Source organism: Tiliqua scincoides, chromosome 2, assembly GCF_035046505.1.
Source record: "Tiliqua scincoides isolate rTilSci1 chromosome 2, rTilSci1.hap2, whole genome shotgun sequence".
Lineage (NCBI taxonomy): Eukaryota > Metazoa > Chordata > Lepidosauria > Squamata > Scincidae > Tiliqua > Tiliqua scincoides.
The window spans coordinates 52,080,332-52,103,862 of record NC_089822.1 but is presented as its reverse complement, the minus strand read 5'-3'; positions in this window follow the sequence as shown (position 1 = coordinate 52,103,862).

The window sequence follows — 23,531 nt, the reverse complement described above, 5'->3', positions numbered from 1 at the left end:
TAAAAAAAAACTCTGGTAGATCTCCGGGCCTTGCTGGGTTTCAAAGTAGCTCTCGAGCCAAAAAAAGTGTGAGCACCCCTGGCTTAGATCCATTTGGTCCATTAACTCACATGCACTTTTTAAGCACACATTTTGAATGCGTTCCATTCTACCACAGAGATATAAAGTTTGTAATAAATTTTATTTTATATCTCCAAGGTTCTACATGCCTTGGCTGTGAGCCTGGAGTCCCAGAAAAAATTTTTCCAGTTGGACCCTGCAGCTTCTAAAGCCGGCCCTGCCTGCATGTAATCAGGTATGAGGGGCAGCATGTGAAGATCTTGGACCAGAACTGGGTTAAGGGTTAAGCAAATGAGAGCCCAATCCTATGCATGTCTACTCAGAAGTCTCATTAGAGTCAGTGGGGCTTACTCCCAGGAAAGTGTGGATAGGATTGGGCTGCGAGTGGGATGGAGGTGGTGTGTTCAAAGGGATTGTGAGAGGGATCAGATCTTACACTGCCATGCTCCCAATGGCAACACTGGAAATGCAACAGGGCTCTAAACAGAATTGTGCTTGAAAATTTTCTTTGAGTGTGGGGGGAATCATTCATTATTTACAAGCCCAATTTAGAGGCTGTCCAGGAGCTGTTTACTGCTCACTGGTTCAAATATAAGTGCATTTTAACTCTACTTGATTTTAGTGGGAGAGATTTGTTTATTCTCTGCATTCCCATTGACATCCGTGAGTCTGACACATGTTCAGTGTGGACTCCAGAATTATGAAACTGCAATGAGAGATTATTAAAATAGTATCTGTTGAGTACCAACCTTCTTGCATTTCCCGTCTTCATTTCATACTTCCCTGAAAGTCAGGCAGGAGAAGAAACCTGCAGGAATGGTTTTTACGGACTGAGATAATTAGTTAGAGGTGACAGACTTGAGTTTATTGAAACTGAGGATTCTTTGCACAATGATGGCAATGACTTTTCCAAGGTTGCATTACCAATGAGGGATTTTATAATGGGTGATATGAGCTGTCACCTACCCTTTCCAACATGTGCAAAGCCCTGATGTTCACAGGATTTTGTGAACACAAAACAATGAATGAGATTATGAAAGCAGCTAATCCTCCTCTCTTTAATTTCTACAACCCCCCCCCCCCCAAATGCTTGCTTGAAAACAATGGAAATGAAGTGTTGGGATTTTGTGGTTTGATGCAAGCTCCCTATGGGCGTTCTTTGAAATGCTGAGATGCTGCAACTAACTCTTCCTTTTTTTTCTGTTTAGCCCACTTTAGCAAAATCCTTGCTGCTCATCTTCAGCACATGCTCAAAGTGAAACATGAAACTGTGTAGCTTTAAAGGTCTCATTAATTTCCTTTGTACTCCAAACCAGCAACATTAAGAATGGTGCTACACTGATTCCATTCTAAACTCAAAACTCACTCCAATTTTTCCTGCTATTTACATCAAAGGGGGCCTGAAAGGGATGCACCAGAGAATTACACTCTTGTGTTGAAAAATTAATACATCGTTGACACTGACCCATTTTTCTGGCTTATGAATTTTTCAGGCTTCTCTCCTTGTAAGACAGATCCATGCTTAAACTTGTTTCAGGATATTGTCCCTTGAAAGATTAAAGAGCCAAGTCTGTTGTTCCTTTGGCGTATTGATAGGACATAAAATAAAAGGCAGACCCTTAAAAAAAAAGAAGATCTTTACCATGCCAATGTCTAGACTAATTTTCAAGTGCTTGTGTTAACAAGCAGGCAAACTGTGTACAGAAGCAGACATGATCTTGGAGATGTAAGAGGCCATCCACATGGCACCTTTTTTGATAGCATCTCTGTTGCCCTAATTAAATGCCGACTGTATATGACCATGGATAGATGATTTGCTTCATTTATGCATGCAAATATATATTTATATGCTGCTTAAAAACAAAGCAACTCAGGCAGCAGGTGTTACTCTGCGCATGCCCGATCTTGTCTGATCTCGGAAGCTAAGCAGAGTCAGGCCTGGTTAGTACTTGGATGGGAGACCACCTGGGAATACTAGGAGCTGTAGGCTTGTACCATAGTCTCTCGAGACTGAAGGTTGCCAACCAACCAAAAACGAAGATGCCTAAAGTGGCTCACCATCGGTAACAAGGCAATATAGCAAATAGTATAGATAAAAATACAATACAGTCAGGAATACAAAAAACAATAAAAAGCAGTGCATATAAAAGAGGGCAGAATTAATATGGGGAACAGCGTTTGGGGGGAAGGCAAAGGAGAAGGTTAATTTATACAAAAAGATCTTCAGTCCTTATCAGAAGGTCACTTGGGAGGAGGCCTCCCAACTCTGTTGGGAGGGAGTGAAGTTGTGGCACTGCTACAGAGAAACCCTCCTCCCTTGTTGCTACCAACCTAGCCACATTCAGTGGCCGCACACATAGGAGGCCCTCTCTTGCCTTTGCAGGGGCTTTTCTCTGCCTGCTGATTGATTTCTGTGCTTCAAGGGAAGGCATTATGTCCTACCTTGGAGAAAGGGAGAGGGGTTGGCAACTGCAGGAGAGCCAGGTGAAAGCAGAATCAAGTCAGGAAATACTCATGATTGGTTTTTCTCTTTAATTCAGGCAAGAACATTCACATTTGCAAGTATCCCTGCTCTGAATGATCACACCATCCCTTATTGTAAGTCTGCATAACTTGTGGTCCACTGTGGACAGCAGCCTATCAACTAGGCACTGTGATCTAGTTGCTTGATCACCTCTCTGTATAATTGGACAGGCAACAGAGAAAGGAGGTTTACAAAGGGCCCAATCCTGAACATTGCACGCTAGCTCACCACCAGCGCACAGTGTTGCAAACATGCCGTAAGGTTTCCTTAAGAGTAAGCCATGGTGTCAGCTGCCTCACAAGGAAGCTTCTTGAATCAGCATATAAGGTAGCAATGCCTTTTTGCCAAATTCCGAGTCCAAGCTTCACCTAGTGAACCTATGCCCGCTTTAAGCTAACTAGCTCCCCTGTGTTCCCCAACAATGGCCCTAGTTCTGCACTGCAGCACTGCTGAACCTCACCACCAGGGTAGCTCAACTTGCATCTCCTCCCAGAAGCTTCTCTAGCCACCACAGCAACAACTTGGTCCTCATCGGGAATGGCAGCCACCCACCAATCTCCAGCTGTTTCAGCAATCCTCAGAATTCCATTCGCCCATCTGTCCATTAGTCAGTCAGCAGGTCCATCAGCCAGCCCATTAGTTCCTCAGTCCATTAATCCATCTGTTTAGTTCTTGCTCCTTCCTTCTGATCTCTCAGTCTCTCCAATCCCCTTCCTTCTACACCCACCAAACTCTCCCTTCTTCAAGTGCTGGTTTTATCCCTTAATGACCTGGTTGCCTCTAGTGGCTGCAGCTGTGCAGCATACCCACTGCTAGTTAGAGCCCTGGGGTTAATGCTATGCTTGCTTGCCAGGGCAAGGGGCCACTGTTGACACCACATCTTCTCTCCTCAAGGGATCTTGCGCATTCCCATTACAATGCTGTACCCCCAAAACTAGAGCAAATTAGGAAAAACTGATATTTTTTATTCAGCACTCCTAAAATATCCTACATTTGTTCAAACATCCTTGGCAACGCATGTAGGCCTGTGTTACAAACAGGTGTTATGTTCAGTAGTACACTGGCAGCCATCATTGGCAGGTAGGGGAGGAAATAGCAGGATAAGATTGATAAGCACTCTGGAGCAGTGATTTTCAACATTTTTTTTGGTCTCACAGCACACTGACAGTACTAAAATTGTCAAGGCACATCATCAGTTTTTCGACAATTGACAAGGCACACCATACTGCTGGTGGGGGGCTCATGTCCCCCAATGGCCCTTCTAATAAATGATGCTCCCCCAAACTTCTGCGGCACACCTGGAGACCATTCACAGCACACCATTATGCCACACAGCATACCTGGAGACCATTCACAGCACAGCAGTGTGCCAATGGCTGCTCTGGAGTGAAAGAAGGATTCCAAACCAAATTCTCAAGACTGAATAGTGGAAGGTAAATGGAATGAGATCTCCTTTCGTTGCTGGCAGAATTGCTATGCTCAAAAATTTGATGGCTTAGGTAAAGAATAATACTGCCAAGAACTTCTTTGACCCTAGTAGGGGATTGGCCAGAAAAAGAAGGACCAGACATTTTCCACTATCCAGAGTTTGAGTGCCAATTTTCCAGAAAGGTTAAGTGAAAGATGTTGCCATCCTGGGTTTCTTTCTGGATTTAAGGCCTGCACTGTAGTGAGAAAAGGAAGTTAGCAGGACAAGTACCTGCTGTAGATTGTTGTTTAATAAAGTTGTGGATCATGTGAACCCAATACAATGTGTTGTGTCTTTGTTGGGCGCGGGGCCAATTGCCATTAATATCATAGCAGTGTTTAGATATATATTGTGTCACAAGTGCAAGACCAGCCAGAAAGAGGTATGAGCTGTGTGTTACTGAGTAGATTCTGAGTTGGGAATGTTTAATATTGGTCTGAGAAATTTCATCACCGTCATTTTTGGAAAGGTGTTTTTGATATATTGAAATTGATTAGATTGTTTTGACAGCTTTACTTCTGCTTGGAGATTCTTATTGTTGGTCTTCTGCAGTAATCAATCTCTAGTCTGAAAGACTGCGGGTTGTGGAGAGGGAGGGGGTTTTGCAAGATGCCACAAAGCACTGTGCTTGCTTGCTTAGCACTCTGATTGCACTAAAAGAAAGACAGAAACCAGCCATGCTGCAAAAATCAATGGCTCTCTCTCTCTCTCTCTCTCTCTCTCTCTCTCTCTCTCTCTCTGTGCATGTGTGTGAGTGTGTTTGAGAACCAAGCGTGGGATTAAGAAGGGCAAGACATGGAAATTGTCAAATGTGGTGCATCTTCTTTTTTGAGGGACACAGCAGGGTGAATTAAAAATTGACAAAACAAAAATCACTTATGTCTAGAATCACCCTGTACACACACAAAATGAAAACCATATGTAGTCAGCTTGGCATGTTCTCCTGCAGACTTAAAAAAGGCACGAAGTATATAGAAATGGTAGATAATTTGTTAGATTTGCCTGCCCATTGACCAACTGAAATAAATTATATATGAAACATATGCTAGACTCTCACTGTCCCATATGTGATCCCTGTACAGGAAATAGCAGTTTTAAATCTCATGGCATAAAATATTATGCATGGATGTGTGAGAATCAGGTTGCTGGATATCTAGAAATCCAGCAGCGTTTGGGACCATGATTCAAATCACCTATGGTCACATTTGGGGGGAAAGGTGCAGTTTTTCCAAACCAAATTCAAAACCTGACTGGTGATGTTCTCCCCATCATTAAGCAATACTGGATGTGACTGTCACATAAATGTTTTTTCCGAGGTCTTTTTTTTTTTAAAGTCCAAATAATTTTGGCAATCTCGAATCAGGATTGAACGTTTTGACAAGGGAAGGGGGACAAAAATCTTTGTATCCCCCCACTCCCAATGTTGTAGTCTTTGTATACAAGTACCACTGCCTTGAGAAGCATCTTTAGGAGAGCAGACCTCCTCTCTTTCCCCCCTGCCCATCACATGCAAACTTCCCATCTTGGAATGCAAGTTTTTTCATCTGCTTCAAGGGGATTTGACAACACAAAACATTTTGACTATGATACAAAGAGACATTTGTATGCCATAAGGTCCACCTCAAATCAGTGACCAGATGTCAAACTGCAAAAGAGTATAAGGCACCCCAAAATGTTGGACATCCAAGAAACATGTAGGACATGACAAAATAGAAGCTAAAAATACTTGTCGATTGCTTTCATGTGGTTAATTTAAACACTATATTACTTATTATTAAATTTAAAGCTATATTACATATAATTTATTAATTACAAGAAGGCTGTGTGCTCCCAGGTCTGCTCCCAGGCAAAAGGAGGGCATTTAAGTTCTATTCCAGGACACAAGGCTAAAAAAGAGGATATGTCCTAGAAAAAGAGGACGTCTGGTCATCCTGCCTCAATGTTACATATAGTAATGCCTCTTATAATGACAGTTTCTCTTGCACTGTTTTGCTATAGTACTCTTTGTACTGAGTGTGATTTACAGCTTTTGTAGTCAATGAAAACAAAGTATTCTGGATACCACAGAGCCAATTGGTCCCCTTTTCCTGCAGCACTGTGCAACAGTGTCTCCCATAACGTTGTTTCGAGCAGCCCTCCACTTCTGAGGAATAAATTCCCCACGCTGTTGGGAGTATGGTATTTCCACTAAGAAGCACTTCCATGCATAAGAAGTGTGAAAACAACATGCCAATCTTCATGTCACAGTTCTACACATAGAGAATGATTTACTCCTTTGTATACACAGTATACATGCCACTTACAAAGGAACAAACACATGTGCCACATCACACACGATAAACTACATGTAGTTTTAGGCAGGGAATATATTTGCTGCACATCCCTGATTGTCATTGGCGGGTTAGGCTCCTGGATCACAAAGCGAGGGGATTATAGCAAAGTCTGTTGGATTTTCTGTTGGGGTAACCTTCCAGAATGATTTATAGAAGCTGAAATTAGTTGAAGGCTCTGTGCTTTATTAAGCGGCACACTTTTCAGCTTTTGACATTTCAAGTTTGTATTAGCAGTGAACACTTTCCTCACCAAAACAGCAGGAAAGTGATTGCAATTATTTTAACAGCCAGATCCCCCACTGCATTGTAGCATGCAGGCATGCCAAGGAGGCACATGCTGCATGATATGGTGGGAAGGGGGCAATCAGGAGGCCTGCTAGAAATAAGGAAAAATACTTACTTACAAATGAATATCCTGTTTTATCTCCATAGTGGGCACTCAGAGTGGCTTTACCTACATGGCTGGCATAAGTCCAAGGAGAGCTGGGAGTGGGGCCCATACCTGCACCAGGAACATTGGTGGCCCAATCCCTCCACCAATGTATCTTCTCTGGCAGTGTTTGGATGCTCTGATGGTTTGCATGCGCTCTGAAAGTGTGCATCCCAGTTATACTGGCAGCCCTATTGCATGTATTGTCACTGTGTCTGCAGCACAGATGGAAATAGCATTGCGTCAGTTGAAAGCACCCATAGGATTGGAACCTAAGGGCCATGTTCTCTATTCCTAGAAAGCATACACTTTCTATAGTGCTGATCCCAAATGTGCTTTGTGAACATAATAATAATAATAATACAGGTATTTATATACCACCTTTCTTGGTCTTTATTCAAGACTTTATTCAAGGCGGTTTACATAGGCAGGCTGATTAAATCCCCGTAGGGATTTTTACAATTGAAAGAAGGTTCTATCTTTCAAGAACCACAGCATTCAGATGTTTCACTCTGATCTGGTTTCACATTCTGGCCTCCATCCTCCCACGCTCAGAGCAGATGGAATAGCTCGGCTTCAGCTTGTCAGCTGCTTCAAGGTCACACAGTGCAGGTGGCCTCGAACTGGCGACCTTGTGGATGTTATCTTCAGGCAAATGGAGGCTCTACCCTCTAGACCAGACCTCCTGCCCAGACCAGACCTCCTGCCCATGGAGAACATTTTCACCATCCGTGGAATGAATCTTCACTTTGGGAGCAATTTTTCATAGCCGTTAGTGATTGAGTATGAAACTGCCTGGGGCAAGGTCAAAGGGGAGGAAGGTTAAAGTTCTCCAGCATTCAGATGAGCATCTAAATCTGCATCCTACTAGAAGTTGCTGCCAATCTGGCTGCCAGGCGGATGTTTAGTCTTTTAAGAAGGTCCCTAAATGGAACTTGCATACTGTATGTCAAAAACAAGAGTCAAGCATTTCCACACCAATGTTGATGGTTATTGTTGCACCAGCAGTTGAAAGGGGACGAATCCCACTGGTAGACCAACAAATCATTTTGCACTTAAGCCGGATCTCATGCGTTTTGGTGGCAGGGCATTGGAGTGTGAGATTGAGCTGTTGCTTCCAACCCTCTGATAATATACCAGAGAAGCTGTGAATAGAAAATTGACTAAGATATTTCTCACAATGTCAAAGGGATATTTTTTTCCCCTCTTAATGAGCTTTGCTTCTTCTTTGTTTTTGTTTTGGGTTAAAAAAAGCTCCTCCTTTTGATTAAAAAGTGATGATGCTGAGGTCTCTTTTGATCTAGATGAAGGCCAGGGTCACTTTTTAATACTTGACGCTCCTTCCGCTTTCTGCTCTTCCCTCCCCACCTTCATCCTCAGGTAGGCCTGAGTCGTGGATATATATCACATAATTCTACTGAAACTCAGCCAAAGGTCAGTCCTGTGTGGGAGTGATACCGGATTAATGTGTCAGTAAATTGCTTGCTGCTGCCTGACAGAAGAAATAGCTGGACCGACAGTGCTGGCGGAGTTGCTGGGAGCCAAGGAAGCTTTCGGCTAAAGGGGATTAAGACCAGGGCTAAGCCTTATGAGCCTTTGATTGTGCCAGCTTGAAAATGAACTAAGAGTGCCCTACCCTTTGCCTGCATTAGCATAAAGCTCTCTCCTAAATTGTCCTCCATTTTGATGCTTTCAAGCTCTTTCAGCTGGAGAAAGTTGAGGCCGAGTTTTCTCTGAGGCTCAACTTTTTCCCTAGTGGAAATGCCTGCCTGTTATCTGTCACCTTCAGGAGCATTTCAGAGTCTTTCCGAAGCTTTCTGTCAATTAATCTGTCGTCATTTCCACATGAGGGCATTGACAGCAAGTAGGAACTGGAAAATGGATATAGGTGATTTCATTTTCCCCCATTAAAATATGCATTTTGCTTCATGGTTATGAGGAGTCAGGGATCTCCAATTTTCCGGAATGTTACTTTTTCGCATGTGCTCCTTACATATGGAACAAAGTCTCATAATTGGCCCATCGTGCACCTTTCTTACTTCCAGACATGGTGGATTCTCTCACCATGAGGCAATTTCTTTTTTTCTTTTCTTTTTCTTTTCTTTTTTCCCCACAGTGAAATTCAGAGTTCATAAACCATGTCGCTCATCAGGATGGGGGTGGAGAAAGGGGAAACACAAAAGAGGGATGGGTATTTTAAATGGGGCAAAATGTGACAAGGGAGAGATGGATATGAAAAGGCAGTTGAAGCTTACTGGCTGGTCCCCATGGATGTGAAGGATCCAGCAACAGCTCTGACTGTGGTCCAGCCCAGACTGAGAATAGCTACAAGCCTAAGAATGCATACTTGGGAGTGAATCTCCTTCATCAACAGACCTTACTTCCAAGGGTATATAGCAGCAGTTCACAAACACTCAGGGACAGTTTGAGCCACAGTATGTGTGGGGGTGGGGGAAAGCCAGCGACGTTATCTGCTGGATCGCGCCACTTTGGAGGGGTGCAGGGGCTTGTTGCCCCTTATTAGAGCCTGCAGCAGCCTTTCAAGGGTGCAGGGCACCCCCACATCAGCCTCCACAGGGCTCTCCCTGCTGCTGAGACCCTCAAAATCGTGATCACGACCACTTCTGGTTTTGTGTTGGCGAAACTGGAAGTCATCAGGATCGTGATTTTTACTGACTCTGCAGTGTGGGGAGTCCTGCAGAGGCTGGTGCGGGGGCTCCCTGCCTCCCTGGGAGGCTGCTGCAGGCTCTGGTAAGTGGCAGCAAGCTCCTGGGCCCCTCCAAAGTGGTGTGATCCAGCAGATTGTGTTACTTCCTTCCCCCCTCCCTATCCCTTACTGAGGCAGAGGCCGGGGCTCTCTGGCTGGGGAGTTACCACGCCTCAGTTTTAGAACCACTGCTATATGGTATGAATCAAGCTGTAAGTTTGGTTTGGGGGGCTTTCAGTGCAATCCTATCTATGTCTATTCAGAAGTAAGCTCTATTGAGTTCAAAGGAACTTACTCCCATGTACATAGGATTGCAGCCTTTCTCAACTTACAGGCAGAACAGTGGGCAGGATGGCCTGGGGAGGGTGATGGGAATAGAGTCTGGCACCTAGGCCAGATTCCAACCTCTTTCCCTGGCCAGGTTGGCCCAACTTGAGCCACTCGGATTTGCAACAGTGATTTTCACTGATGCAAATCCAAGTAGCCTTATAGGGCTGACTGCAGTGTGACACGGGGTAAGGGGAGTTCATTCCCCTTACTCCAGCTTGCACCACAGCCACACCAGCCCCACACTAGATACAGGGCAGGCCAGCTGCCCTGCCTGTCCCACAGCAGATTAGAATCAGGCTGCCCAACAGATAAATGCAGATGTTTTACACATTTGCACCTCTGGGGCAGCTTCCCCCAGGTAAGTTGCGTTGGCAGAGCTTGGGGGGGCGCGGAGGAGGGGGGAGGGAGGCTTTCCAGTGCAAGGAGAAGACTGGGCAGAGGGCAGTCCTGGGGCAGGAAGGGGGAGTGGGAGGCGGGGCTGGGATCCAGCTGTTATGCCGGATCCCAACCCCCATTCCTGAGCCTTGTGGAGCAGCTTCAAGTTGCTCCACTCTCCTTGGACTTGTGCCACCTCAGGAGGTGGTGCAAGTCTGAGGAGACCCATAGGGGCTGCAGTAGCTTACCTGGAGGTAAGAGGAACAGTTTCTCCTTGCCTCTGGCTGAGCCACTTTGGGCACCTATCCTGTGCTGGATACAGCGCAAGCCTGTTCCAGCTTGCCTGTTCCAGCGCAAGACAGAATTGCGCCCTTACACAGGTAGCTGTTGACAGGATTACAGCTTTAGACTGCAAAAGATAACGAGAGAATGGGCTAGTTCAGATGATATATGCTTGCCCACCATGTGATTAAATTAACATTCTCTCCTACCCCAGAGGACTAATCCTTCATGCACACGTAGAAGGCAGAATGTTCAAAAGGCCCCTAATCATGCCTGCCCAATACTACTTTGAGAACCAAATCCTTAGGGGAGGTTTAAACATCCCAATGTCAATATGAGTATGCAGAATGGGAAATGTGCGCCCTTGCTTCCAGGTTCATGGTAGACTTGGCTGGATGAAGGTTGCATTCAAACTGTCCTATCCATAATTGAAAAGCCTGAAATGTTTACACATGTGGGCCCTGACAGTAGGCCTTATTCGTTACTATGATTTTCAGAATTGTGACCAAGACTTCCCTTTTGAGTCCTTCCTTACACAAAAACATGAAATGATTATCCAAAAAAGTGTGACATATTTTATTGACCTGACAAGGGACCAGTTGAGCAGCATGGTTTCCAAATGGCTTCTTTTAGTATAGCACCTTGTAATATCTGCACAACATGCAGAAATCAACAGGTGTAGCTTTCCACAGCATTATGATGAAGTGTTTGGGAGAGTGTCGCTTGAGGACGTCTTCCCTCTTTTGCTGTTAGCTGCACAGAGCTGTACGTAAATAGGTGGGAATCTCATATTCTGGTGACCAAAATTAGAAGGACTGTACTATACGTAAGGGCCTGACTCATACATCTCAAAATGCCTTGTAAAACATACAAAAATAGTTTGAGAATGAAGATTAAACACATCATCTTCTATGATTGCGCTGGAAAAAAATAAACCTTTGATCATTTCCTTTGAGATGACTGCTTGCCTCACACTTAATTACTTGTAAAGAAATAAAATATCAAATTATAAAAAGTGTCATCATACTGAAGCATGCTTCCTAAGCTGGACATGCTTGTTGAACAAAGAATAATACTACTAATGAGAATAGAGTCATTTGAAGTGTGTCACATCACAAAAATTTTTTTTTAAAGTACACCCTTCCCTTGTTAGTTGGCAACCTTCAATCTCGAAAGACTGTGGTATAAGCCTACAGTACCCGGTATTCCCAAGCAGTCTCCCATCTAAGTACTAACCAGGCCTGACTCTACTTAGCTTCCAAGATCAGACAACATCAGGCATGTGCAGGGTAACAGTTGCTTATTAGTTATTATCTGGGCAGGAGGTCTGGTCTAGAGGGTTGAGCCTCCATTTGCCTGAAGATAACATCTGAAGGTCGCCAGTTCGAGGCCACCGGCACCCTGCGACCTTGAAGCAGCTGATAAGCTGAGCCGAGCTATTCCATCTGCTCTGAGCGTGGGAGGATGGAGGCCAGAATGCAAGACCAGATCAAGAAAGAAACATCTTGAATGTTGTGGTTTCTTGAAAGATAGAAACCTTCTTTCAAATTGTAAAAATCCCTACTGGGATTTAAATTGCCTGCCTGTGTAAACCGCCTTGAATAAAGTCTAAGGAGAAATCTGAGGACCAAGAAAGGCGGTATAGAAATACCTGTATTATTATTATTATTATTATTATTATTATTATTATTTACAAAAGAGAAAAAATGAAAGCAAATCTAAAGGGCCGAATGTCTTCATCAGAATGTCTTATACTGTTCTAAATATGCCAAGAAAACACAACCCAAAGCATTTTATAAAATACATCTCATTTGTATCCCATCATTCCTCCAAAGAATGCAGGGTAGCATACATAAGTTGTGTTGTTATTCAAACCTGACACCAACCTGGCAAAGTAGGTTAGACTGAGAGATGGCGATATGTCCCAAATCACCCTGACCAAAGTCTAACACTACACCTTGTTGACTCACTCACTTGCTAGTCCCTTTAAGCAGTACAGTGGTTGGATGCCAAAAGACTTGCAGTTTGGAGGAGTTCAAGTGAATGTCACCATTTGTCCTGCCTGCCAGCATGCTGAGGCCTAGAGCCACTGCTAATTCAAAGCTTGCCTGTCTGCCTGATCATGTCCAAGCGCATGGAGCTGCTGCAGACTCACAGTGGTTGTTTTTTTAAAGGTGCAGAGTTGTGCCCAGTGTAATGTATCACTATAGGTGGGAACTTGGTATCTGCTGGGGTTTGGTTCTGGACTCCCCACAGATACAAAAAAAAGTGTTAAGTAAAAGCAGTTAAACAAAACAAATACGAGTCAGGCAGTCATAAGAACATAAGAACATAAGAACAGCCCCACTGGATCAGGCCATAGGCCCATCTAGTCCAGCTTCCTGTATCTCACAGCGGCCCACCAAATGCCCCAGGGAGCACACCAGATAACAAGAGACCTCATCCTGGTGCCCTCCCTTGCATCTAGCATTCTAACATAATTAGAACTGCTATTTTGCAGTCAATTTAGCAGTCAATTAGCAGTCAATTAGAACTGCTATTTTGCAGCTCGCTCTTAGAAAAGTGACCCTGTCTCTTTGCCCTGGCTTATGACCGGTTATGAATCACTTCTGCATTCCATTTTTCAACTGAGTCAGGGTGGGGTAACTTATCTTGGAGCGAGCTGCAAAATAGCAGTTCTAATAGTCTGACTCCCTAGAAAAGTGGTTTTTAGAACAGGGATTGTAAAGGGACTTTCCCCCCCTCTTCTCCAAAGATCAGCAGGGTTCTTCTCACCTGCAGTGGCCATCAGTGTTGAGTCTAATCTGTAGATAAAAAATCAGTGTATAAAAAGGTTGGACCTGTCCATTGTTTAGATAAGATAAGATCTAGATACCTGACTGTGTAAGAAAGTAGCTTTTTGCACTGCAGCTTCTAGAACCTTCCCTGAGAATCACTATATAACCCCAAGAGATGCCAAATCCCTTTAGATTTCACCTGGTGAAAAAAGGCATGCCATGGAACCTGCTCCACTGGAATCTGCCTGCAGCAGTCAGGGATTCCCAATGTCTCCCAGTTGAAGGGACATTGTTGCAAGCTTTCTTTCACCTAATGCATCTTCCACAAATATAAGCAACCTCTCTCTTGCCTAATGCCTCTTCTATATATATCAATAAATTTTATTAATGCTGTCAGGTCGGCAGAGTGGGATGGCTCTTGCCTTCCCGGTAGCAGAGTAGCACAGGAGCGTAGAGAGGTAGTACAGGAAGCAACTAGTCCCAAACAGAGCCAAAGACACAGACATAGACTTGTTAAGTAGAGAAGCATGTATTGGTAAGGAGCAGGCAAAAGACTAGTCAGACAAAAGGTTCAGAAGTCAGGGACACAGCAAGGCACAGTCACGATAAGCAGTCCAAGTCACAGAACAAACCAGCAGCACAACACGCAGAATCTCTACCACAGCAACCCACGCTTGGTGTCTGTTCCTGCCCCCATATATACCAGGATCAGCCAATCAGAGTAGGGCAACCTCATTGTCTTGTGACTGTCTTGTGACCCTCTCCGATTGGCTGTCCAGTGGTGCATTGCACCACTCCTCCATAGCCTAGGTGACTTAGCTCACATCTCCCCAAGTCACATGGCTCCCACCTAACACAGGTGCATTTGATTACAATAACAGTGTTGCTATTTCATTTGTTCACATTCACCAGGCCTGGACATCAAGGCCCCTCTGCCACATCCTGGCTGACAACAATTCAAGGCCTGAGAGATGCCAAAGGCCTGACAAACGCATCTTGGGATCTGGCTCTCCTTGGCTACCCTCTGATACTGGGAAAAGCAGGTTGGATCATTCTCTGGAGTTGAAGACATGTGGACTCATTTTTTCTTTCCAACAGTCTTGTTTTTTCATTCCCTCCAAGACATATTCCACAAGGATCTATACTAATCTAGGGTTTGTGCCAGATTACACTGGGAAGCCTGAGCTATCGAGCAATGCCTGGTTCTGGTTCCTTATGCATGGACTTGCGCCCCACCCCCCTGAACATCCCCCCCCATTACTTCTGGTATGATCTAAATTGTGAGTGATATTGATTCTCATATATTATTTTATGTGTTGAAGTGGACTCTAAACCAGCCATTTTCAATCACTGTGCCATGGCACATTGATGTGCCACAAGTGGTCCACAGGTGTGCCGTAGGAATTTGGGGGAAGGTCATTTATTAGTAGGGCTAATGGGGGATGTGAGCCCCCACCCCCACTGGCAGCATGGTGTGCTTGTCAGTTGCAAAAACCTGATGGTGTGCCTTGACAATTTTATTGCCTTGTCAGTGTGCCTTGAGATGAAAAAAGATTGAAAATCTCTGCTCTAAAGAAACACTTTGTTTTGTTCTGCCTTTTCTTAGTTAGGCTGATTCCCTCCTTTTTTTAAACCAGAACACTTTGCTTTGTATTTATGTATTTGTATTTATTCCATTTTCTCTTTCCCCTTTTTATTTCTATACTTTGTTAATTATTCTGGTTACTGTGATTTGATCTTTTTTAATTTTATAATATTGTTTTGATGTATGGTTTAGAGTTGCCTTGAATGTCTCCCATTGGGTGAGGAAAGGCGAGATCTAAATATGTTAAATGAACAGATAAGTCTTTGGTATAATAGATTTACAAATAATTAAAGATTTCTCATGGATGTAATTAATATTGTAGATACTTTATGGTCTTGTTTACAGATGGCTTTGTCAATGTATTTATATTATAATCAAAGCAAAGAAGATAGCTTTGACTAGAAAAGCTATTCTAAAGAACTTCAGGAACAGTAGGTTTCTGATGTATCAAATTATACTCTGAATTGATACAAAGATCTTTTAGGTTTTGATGGATTATTTTTGAAGTGGCAATGGAAATAAATGTTTTGACAGATAGGTGAGAATTAAAAAAAATCTTTTCTGGCATTTTGGCACAGAATGACGTTTGAAGCATAAAAGTCACAGTGGGGGGGGGAGGGGAAACCACAAAAATAACAGATAGTAAAACTAGCCAGGAAAGAAGCTTGAGAAAAGGAGGAAGACACAGAGACCATGATGGATTTTTCTGAACCACCAAGGAAGCAGTGTTGGGTTTCTGAAAGCATAAATGATCATGTTGAATTGTTGCTGGGTGCAGAAAGAAGCCACTAATGGAAATCAAAGAGGGAAATGTAGGCCGGTCTCACAGGGTATTGTTGCGAATCACAGCAGCTCTGGACATGATCCAATTTCACTGTGGCTTCAAAGGACTCCCAGAAGTTTAATAGAGCCCTATTTTGCGCTTCCCCTCTCTGGTGTCTACAAGAACATGGGCAAACATCACAATTGGGTGTGATAGGGAATAGAAGGTCTTGTGCCCTTCCGACCTTCGTCTGCCCTCCAAGCACAAATAGCTTGAATGGAGAGAGCAGAGAGCTGAATGGAGACAGGGGAACTGTGCACAGCCCCCTCCTCATATGGGAGTCACTGGGTCCATATTTTCATCCAGATCCCTCAGTCATAACCAAAAACACAATTATCAATCAAAACTACATATTGTACTATTTGATACACAGGAATCCAGGAAAGCGACGCTTGCTTTATTTTTTGATGTTGAAGTATCAACCCCTTTCACAATAATGTGCCAATAAGCAAAGCCTGTTTCTTTCCTTCTTCTTTAATCTAAGACTTTCTGTTATGATGAGCAAGCTTCCTTAGGTTCCAGTCAGAAACACATGGCAAGGAACCAGGCTATTTCCCTTCCTCTATCCACAATAATTTGATCCCTAAGCAGGATGAGGTTTGAGAAGAAGCTTCTTTCAGGGGTCCCTCTGGGAAGGGTGGAGAGGGAGGAAATACCAAGGTGGTCTTTTTCACCCTACTTTTTCAGCGGGCACTCCTTAAAAATAGCATCAGAAGCATCAGGAACAAGCAGCATCAGAAGAGGCCAGCAGAAAGAATATGTTTTATAGAGAAACATCTGGGTAAGAGGGTCCATCTCAAGGGCTACTTTCTTTCTCTTCTGGCTGCTTGGGGAAAAAGCAAGAGGAGCAACCCCTAAGCAAGTCCCTCTGACTCACAGAGTCCCCCATGGTTGGTTGTCTGCTCGCCATCTCCTTGATAATGCAGTCCTATGCATGTTTTCTTTGAACCAAGTCCTACATGGTTCAATGAGATCTAGGGCCCGATCTTAACATCACCAGTGCCAGTATTACAAGCGCACTGCTGGTGCAGTGTGTCTCAAACATGCTGCAAAGCATGTTTGCGACACCTGGTGAGGAGAAAGTATTGGTGCTGGGCTTCAGTACCAGGAGGATGGCTGTGGCAGCCTGTAAGTAGCACCACTGGGAGGGGGTGCTGCTTTTCAGGCAGGGGAGGCATTCTGGGATGGGGAGAGGGTGGGGCAGGGGAAGGACTAGCCCAGGGGGAATGGGACCAGTGGATGCCTCCTCAGCTGGATCCTATGCCCCACATCGGGCTGTGAAGTCCAACATGAGGATTCTCAAGTCTGCACCAGCAAATGGCTGATGCAGACTTGAATAGTCCCATTGAGAGGCCTGGAGCTTTCCTTGGTAAAAAGAGACCCCAAGAGGACCTTCAGCATCTTCACTGGTTCCTACTGGATACAGTGGTAGCCATACTGGTGCAGTGGCACCCAGCAGTTACTCCCTAAAAATATACTCCCGGAGAAGTAGACATAGGAGTGCAGTGTTGGTTTTCTAGGAGGAAGCTCTTCAAAAATTCGCCATCCAAGGCCTTTTTAATATAATAGAGCACCATTGCTTCTGTACATTAAAGGAGAAGCAGGAAACCGGCAATTCTACCCCTTCTCTGGCTTTTAATCTGAGCTGAAAAGAAGGAGGGGGTCTTTTGAAGTTCATCTCTCCTTGGAGGCAAACTATTACAAGTCCCTGAAATTCAATCCCCAGCCGGGCCCAGGAGAATTTTGCTAGCATCTCTAGTTACCATGGAGTAGACAAAAAATCATCCAACTCCGCTGAAACAGCCAATTTCATTACTGTTTTCATGATGCTTTCAGCGTCCAGATCATTGATTATATTTATTTCAAAATTATCAGCTCATCTGTACTTGCAGTTAAAGATTAGATGGGCACTCAGGCAAGGGAACATATTCCTGCACTAAATATGGTTCCGGCTATGGGATACTCAGTGTGTATTAAGTTCACCTTAAGTTAATACGCATTGAGTATTCCATAGCCGGAACCATATTTAGTGCAGGAACTTGAATATTCATGATGAGTCTGCTTGCAATTATTATTGTCCGATACATTTTTCATTTTGTTCAAACAATCTGTTCAAACAATTTGTGCGAGTTGCTATCCCTGGGAGTGAACTACTAATTAAAATGTATTTCAAATTTTTTCCCCCCAAAAAATAAATAACAGCAATTTCTGTCCCCAAACTATACATGAATAATGAGTCATAGTAACACTCAATACTGTGAGAAGTCCAGGGGACTACACTATAGACTTTTCAGCCCAATTCTAACCAACTTTCTAGTACTGATGCAGCTGCAATGCAGCCCTAAGGTAAGGGAAGAATCATTCTCTTACCTGGAGAAGGCCTCCCTGTCTGCCCCCCGCCCTACATTTAACACAACTGCATCAACACTGGAAAGAGAGTTAGGGTTGGCTGTTAGTTTCCTTTAAATGTGTGGTCAGTGGAAACATACTGTGGTTTAAGAATGTCTAACAGCCCAATCTTGTGCTTCCCAGCGCCCAGGGCTGCAGTGGCACCGAAATGGCGATTGCTGAATCCCATGGGGCTGGGAAGCAGTGCCAGGTCTGCTCAGGTTAGGGGAGCTTATGCTCCCTTACCCTGTCTAATGCCCAGGAGGCCCTGGATATGAACTATTGAGTAGGTGCCGTAGGTGTGTCGGATCTCCTGGGCTGGGAGGGGGGTTAGGATATGACGGCATGGCCTGCTGCTATCTCCACCATTCCCCACTTCCTCCCCCCACCCTGCCTGCTCCCCCTTGCTCCAGAATGCCTCGCCCCACCCTGACTTACCTCTCCACCACCTGGCACTTGGAGCTCTGGGCAGTGTTCATCCGTCCTCGTCCGTCCTGGCTGGCATTCGTCTGAGCTCAGACTGAGCCAGTGGTGGCACCAGCCTAGCGGTGTCACAAGCATGCCTTACGGCATGTTTGCAACACTGTGTGCTGGCTCTGGGCCAGTGTGTGCCCTTTAGGATCAGGCCTTAATTTACCCATATGCCAGCAGAATACATTAGAAGTGAAAAAAACTCCTATAGGAAACAGTAAACTCCTAAATGTGGTTCATATTTCCCAAAGCAATGGTGGAGAGCTTTGTGGAATCTCCAGGCTTCTTACTGCCTACCCAATTCCAGGTAATATCTTTCAGTCCTCTGTCCCTCTACTTATTCAAAATCACCATCTGCTATAGGTGTGCTTTATCGGTTTTATTTTTTCACAGATTTTCCTCTTTTTTTTTTTTTTTTTTTTGCAAAAATGAGAAGTGCAGAAAGCAGTGTTATGTGTTTTCATTCCAAGGGTTCATTTTTATAAATTATAATTATAATCGATTTAAAGGTGTACTAGGTAGGTGATATAGGTAGTATAAATGTCAGCAAATGCAGCCACATGCATGTAGAGGTGTTAGAGAACGTATTTTTTGAAGATTTTTTTAAAACAAAAATGAGAAGTGAAGAAAGTGGTGTTATGTGTTTGTATTTTGTTATCACAGAAAAAAAAAACCAGCACTACCAATTGTTTTCTTTTTTTCACACATGTTCCACAGCAAAGCTCTGGTTTCTGTTTCCTGTTCCCACCTGTCACGAAATAGTCCATTTGAACACAAGCACATCTCCAATACAACCAGCAGCATTTCTTAACCATTAGCTCCCATTGAGGAAATTTCAACTGCTTATCCTTGGCTATTAACACACAATCATCGTAACAAAGAATGGCCATCCAGCAACAATCGCAATATATAAAGATAAATGGTGCAATTGCAGAGACATGTAAACCAGACATAGCACACTCAGGGCATTTGGCAGGGGATCAATATATGGAGAGGAAAGGCAACCGGTGATGTTATAGAGAAAGCCAATAATAACTAGTATGGTGGACAAAAGAAGGACAGGTAATAAGATAACAGTCAATATTCAGATAAAAGACAAACTCTGGCATGCTTTAAGGAAGCAGTCAATGGGAGAGATGAACACAATTAATATAGAAAGTAATAAGGGACCAATCGATGAGACAGAGAAAGCCAAGGAATTCAACTTTTTATGTCCAGTTTTACTGGAGGACCAATGGCGGGAGAGAAGTGTGCTTTTTCCCCCTGCTTATGAGCTTCTCAGAGGCAGGTGGTGGGCCACAATGGGGAATAGGATGCTAGACGAGATGAACTTTAGGCTTTGGCCTGATCTAGGGCTTTTCTTATGTTACTTGTAAGGCTAGGATCTTTCAGGTCTATGTTTCTGTACTCGTTGTATAGTTATACCATAGTCTTCCGAGACTGAAGGATGCCAATACAATGTTGTATAGTGTGAGCCCAAGAGCCCTCCCTTCTTAGAACAAAAATTGTATTTTCTTCTTTGAGCCAGAACACAATGCTGTTATGAGTGAGTGAAGTTTTATCTGAGTACATCATCCATATTTCTTTTCCTTGGGAAAAAGAATCTCTATAAGTTGATATAAAAAGCAAACAATGTAATATTATTATACCAGGTCCTCATTCATTGTGTCTGTGTATATATTCATTCAGAGCTGTTTCCCATCCTTATGAATTTTTCAGTCCAAGATTACGTATCTTTAAAATTTATCTCAAAATTGCCATATAAATATAATGGGAACAAGCTGATGGGGAAGAACTAAGCTGCATGCTGCCAGCTGATTATCAGTAAAAGGAACTTGAAGGTGAGAGGGAATGTTTATTTCTGTATTCAGTATCAGGGAAATGCCAGCTGTTTACTGGCTAGGTTTTAGTCTCTTTTCTGATTCACAATGGCAATCCCAGCTCCCCACATAATGGCCCCTATAGAAGAGTGAGTCATAGGGTCAAACTAGACAGAGGCAGTCCTGGCTTTCCAAGGAGAACCAGTAGTAATACCTTTTGCAGGTCATCTGATCACCTTCCCACTATGCAGTGTATACTGTGCTGGCATGGCTACGTGGTGGGAGATGCTGGGGGATAGGACTGGGCTCTGAGTATGGTCTCTCTCTCTCTCTCTCTCTCTCTCTCTCTCTCTCTCTCTCTCTCTCTGTAGTGTGCATAACTTGTGAACACAGAGCTTTATTTTCACTGCTATACCTCTAAAATAGAAATAACACCAGTAAGCCTTGTATGAACACACACAACAGAGAGGGACTGTAGAACACTTGATATGGTTAAGCACAAATGATTAATTATATTCCCTAGATTATTTCTCATTGTGAAAGTTTCAACATATGCAGTGCAAAGTACATGATCTGCAACTGAGCTAGGGTCCTTTCCCAGTTTCTAACAACAACAGACCACAAAACAATTCTTGCAGTGGCTATACCCAGTAATATTCCTTCATCTGCAGTTCGACAAGGTGATTTACCCAGTTCAGAATCTCTGTGCCATGCATTTTTTACAGTCACCTGTCAAGCCCAGTTTTATAAGAGCAGGAGGACCTGTGATTTCTAGCACACCTACTCCATAAGGGGATAACAGATAGTGAGGAGGTGGATTGCACAGATCTACATTAGAAAAAGTTTGTAACACAAAATGATTGCATTCAAACTCCACAGGGGCTAGACCACAGAACCTCCAATCCCGTTTTCAGAAACTGTGATGTAGAATTACTGTCACAAAGTAATGTCTTCCACCTTTTAATAAAGAATGTACAAAGGGAAGATTTGACTCAAAGTCAATGAATACAGCATAAAAGCTTGCATTGACTTTAACATGCTCTGTGGGGTCACAGCCATAAACTTAAAGTCAATGCAACATTAAGCAAGGCAAGAAGAATCAAGCTATTTCTCATTTAGAGCAGTCTGCTATTTTTTCCTCTATTTTGTTCTGTTTGAAACTTTGAAGAAGGAATTGTTGATCAATACTGAACTAGATGAACCGATGCTATGATTCAATATAAGGCAGCTTCCTAAGGGAAGGAAACTGTCAGGATATAGGGAACAAAGAAAACTCCAGACGGAGGAGCACTGGAGTGAGAGAAGTTGTCAGAAAAGGGGGGGTGAATCTTAGGAGATGGCAGGCTGACCAAGGGGAGCGGTGCCTGGGGTTGGAATGCCCATGTCCCTTCCCCCATGTTACATGGGCAGTGCAATCCTACCCCCCTCCCCGGGAGCCAGCACAAGTCCCTTATGCCTTCTCTCAGCCATCATGAACATGCCATAAAGCACATTTGCAGCAACTTGAGAGTAGGATAAACCAGTTCCTGAATGTGTGCTGGCTTCACGGAGCCAGTCCCACGCCTGGAGAAGGTAGGTTTGTGCCAGTCCAGGCAGACCACAGGAGGTGGGAGAAGGCAGAGGGAGGGAGGAACGGAGGTGGAGAGAGGGTGTTTCAGGGTGGGAGGGTTGGGTGGCCTGAAAGGGGTGGATCAGGTCCGGGAGGGGATTGGGGTCAGCCACAGCAGTGCAGGCCAGATCACAACCCTTGTCCCTGCCCTGAGCAGCGTTATTCGAGTCGCTTGAATTTGTGACCACAAAATTGCAGGCTCAGACCAAGTAGCCCCCATTGGGCTGCCTGTGGCATTGCTCAGGGTAAGGAGACTAAAATCTCCTTACTCCGAGTTGCATCCCAGGCTGCACCAAACCTGGATACAGCACAAACCAGTCAGCCTGCCTGTTCAAGTGCAGGTTCGGATTGCACTCTAAGTTAAACCCAGGGAGGCTGCTGGCTGGAGTCAGCTAGCAAGTAGGAAAATAAAGTATTTCCTTAATGTAACCTAATTAGAGAGTCCATGTCTTGCCACAGCTTCTCCCCACTGGGCCTCGTGCCCGCTTAAGGCTGATTAGTTTCCCTTGTTAAATTCACAAGTGCAGCAAGCAAAAGTCAGAATCAAGTCCCAGTCCACAGATTCCAAGTAAGTCAGTCCAATCAATGAGAGTTGCCAAATCAGAGTCCAGAGCCAATAAGCCGAGTCACAGTCTGAGGTCAGATTCCAGGTAAGCCAGTCCAATCAATGAGAGTTGCCAAATCAGAGTCCAGAGCCAAAAAGCCATGTCACAGTCCAAGGTCGGTCGGTCGGTCGGTCGGTCGGTCGGTCGGTCTCGTCTTGTCTTGTCCAACCTACACTCCTTCTACAACCCACAGTCTTTAGTTCCTCCAGGTGCTGTTTATATACTTCTCGGTTCACTTTAGCCTCTAGCGGCTGCAGCTGTGGAGCACACCTCCAGCTACCACCTGAGCTTTAACCCTGCATTTACTTAGAGCAAGGGGCACTGTGGACACCACAACTTATCTCCTCAGTGATATCTTCCTCGATGTCGCTACAGTCCATAGCTGAAGCTACTTGCACTGTTCAAGGAAGTTAAACTTGGAAAAGTCTGACTCGAGTCGCCAAACACAAATTTTTGGAGACTCATTCAAACTTGAGTCACAAGTATCTTGAAGCTGGAAGTGACTTGGGACTTGTGTCTTTTTTTCAATTTCAATTTCAAAAATCTTTATTCGGCATTGGCATGCAGACAAAAAACAGATATATAGACAAAGCAAATTATAAACAGAAGTGTCTTTTTTTGGAAACCAAGTTGTGTTTGCTTACCACTTCTATGGCACCAGAAAAGACCATGTGGGTGATCCAGAAGCTGATTTGAGCAGCCCAAATTTACTTTACTTTTAATTTACATCACAGTCCCTGCCTGATACAATCCCCATTTGTTAGGGCGCAATCCTGACCAATGCAGCTCCGAGGTAAGGGAACAAACATTCCTTTACTTTGAGGAGGCTTCGTTGAATGACACCCAACTGCAGGATGCAGCACATGTCCCATTGGTACCGCTATGCCAGTGCTGGAAAGCACTGACATAAGGGGTTAGGAACCATGAAGGTTTAGCTTCCCAGG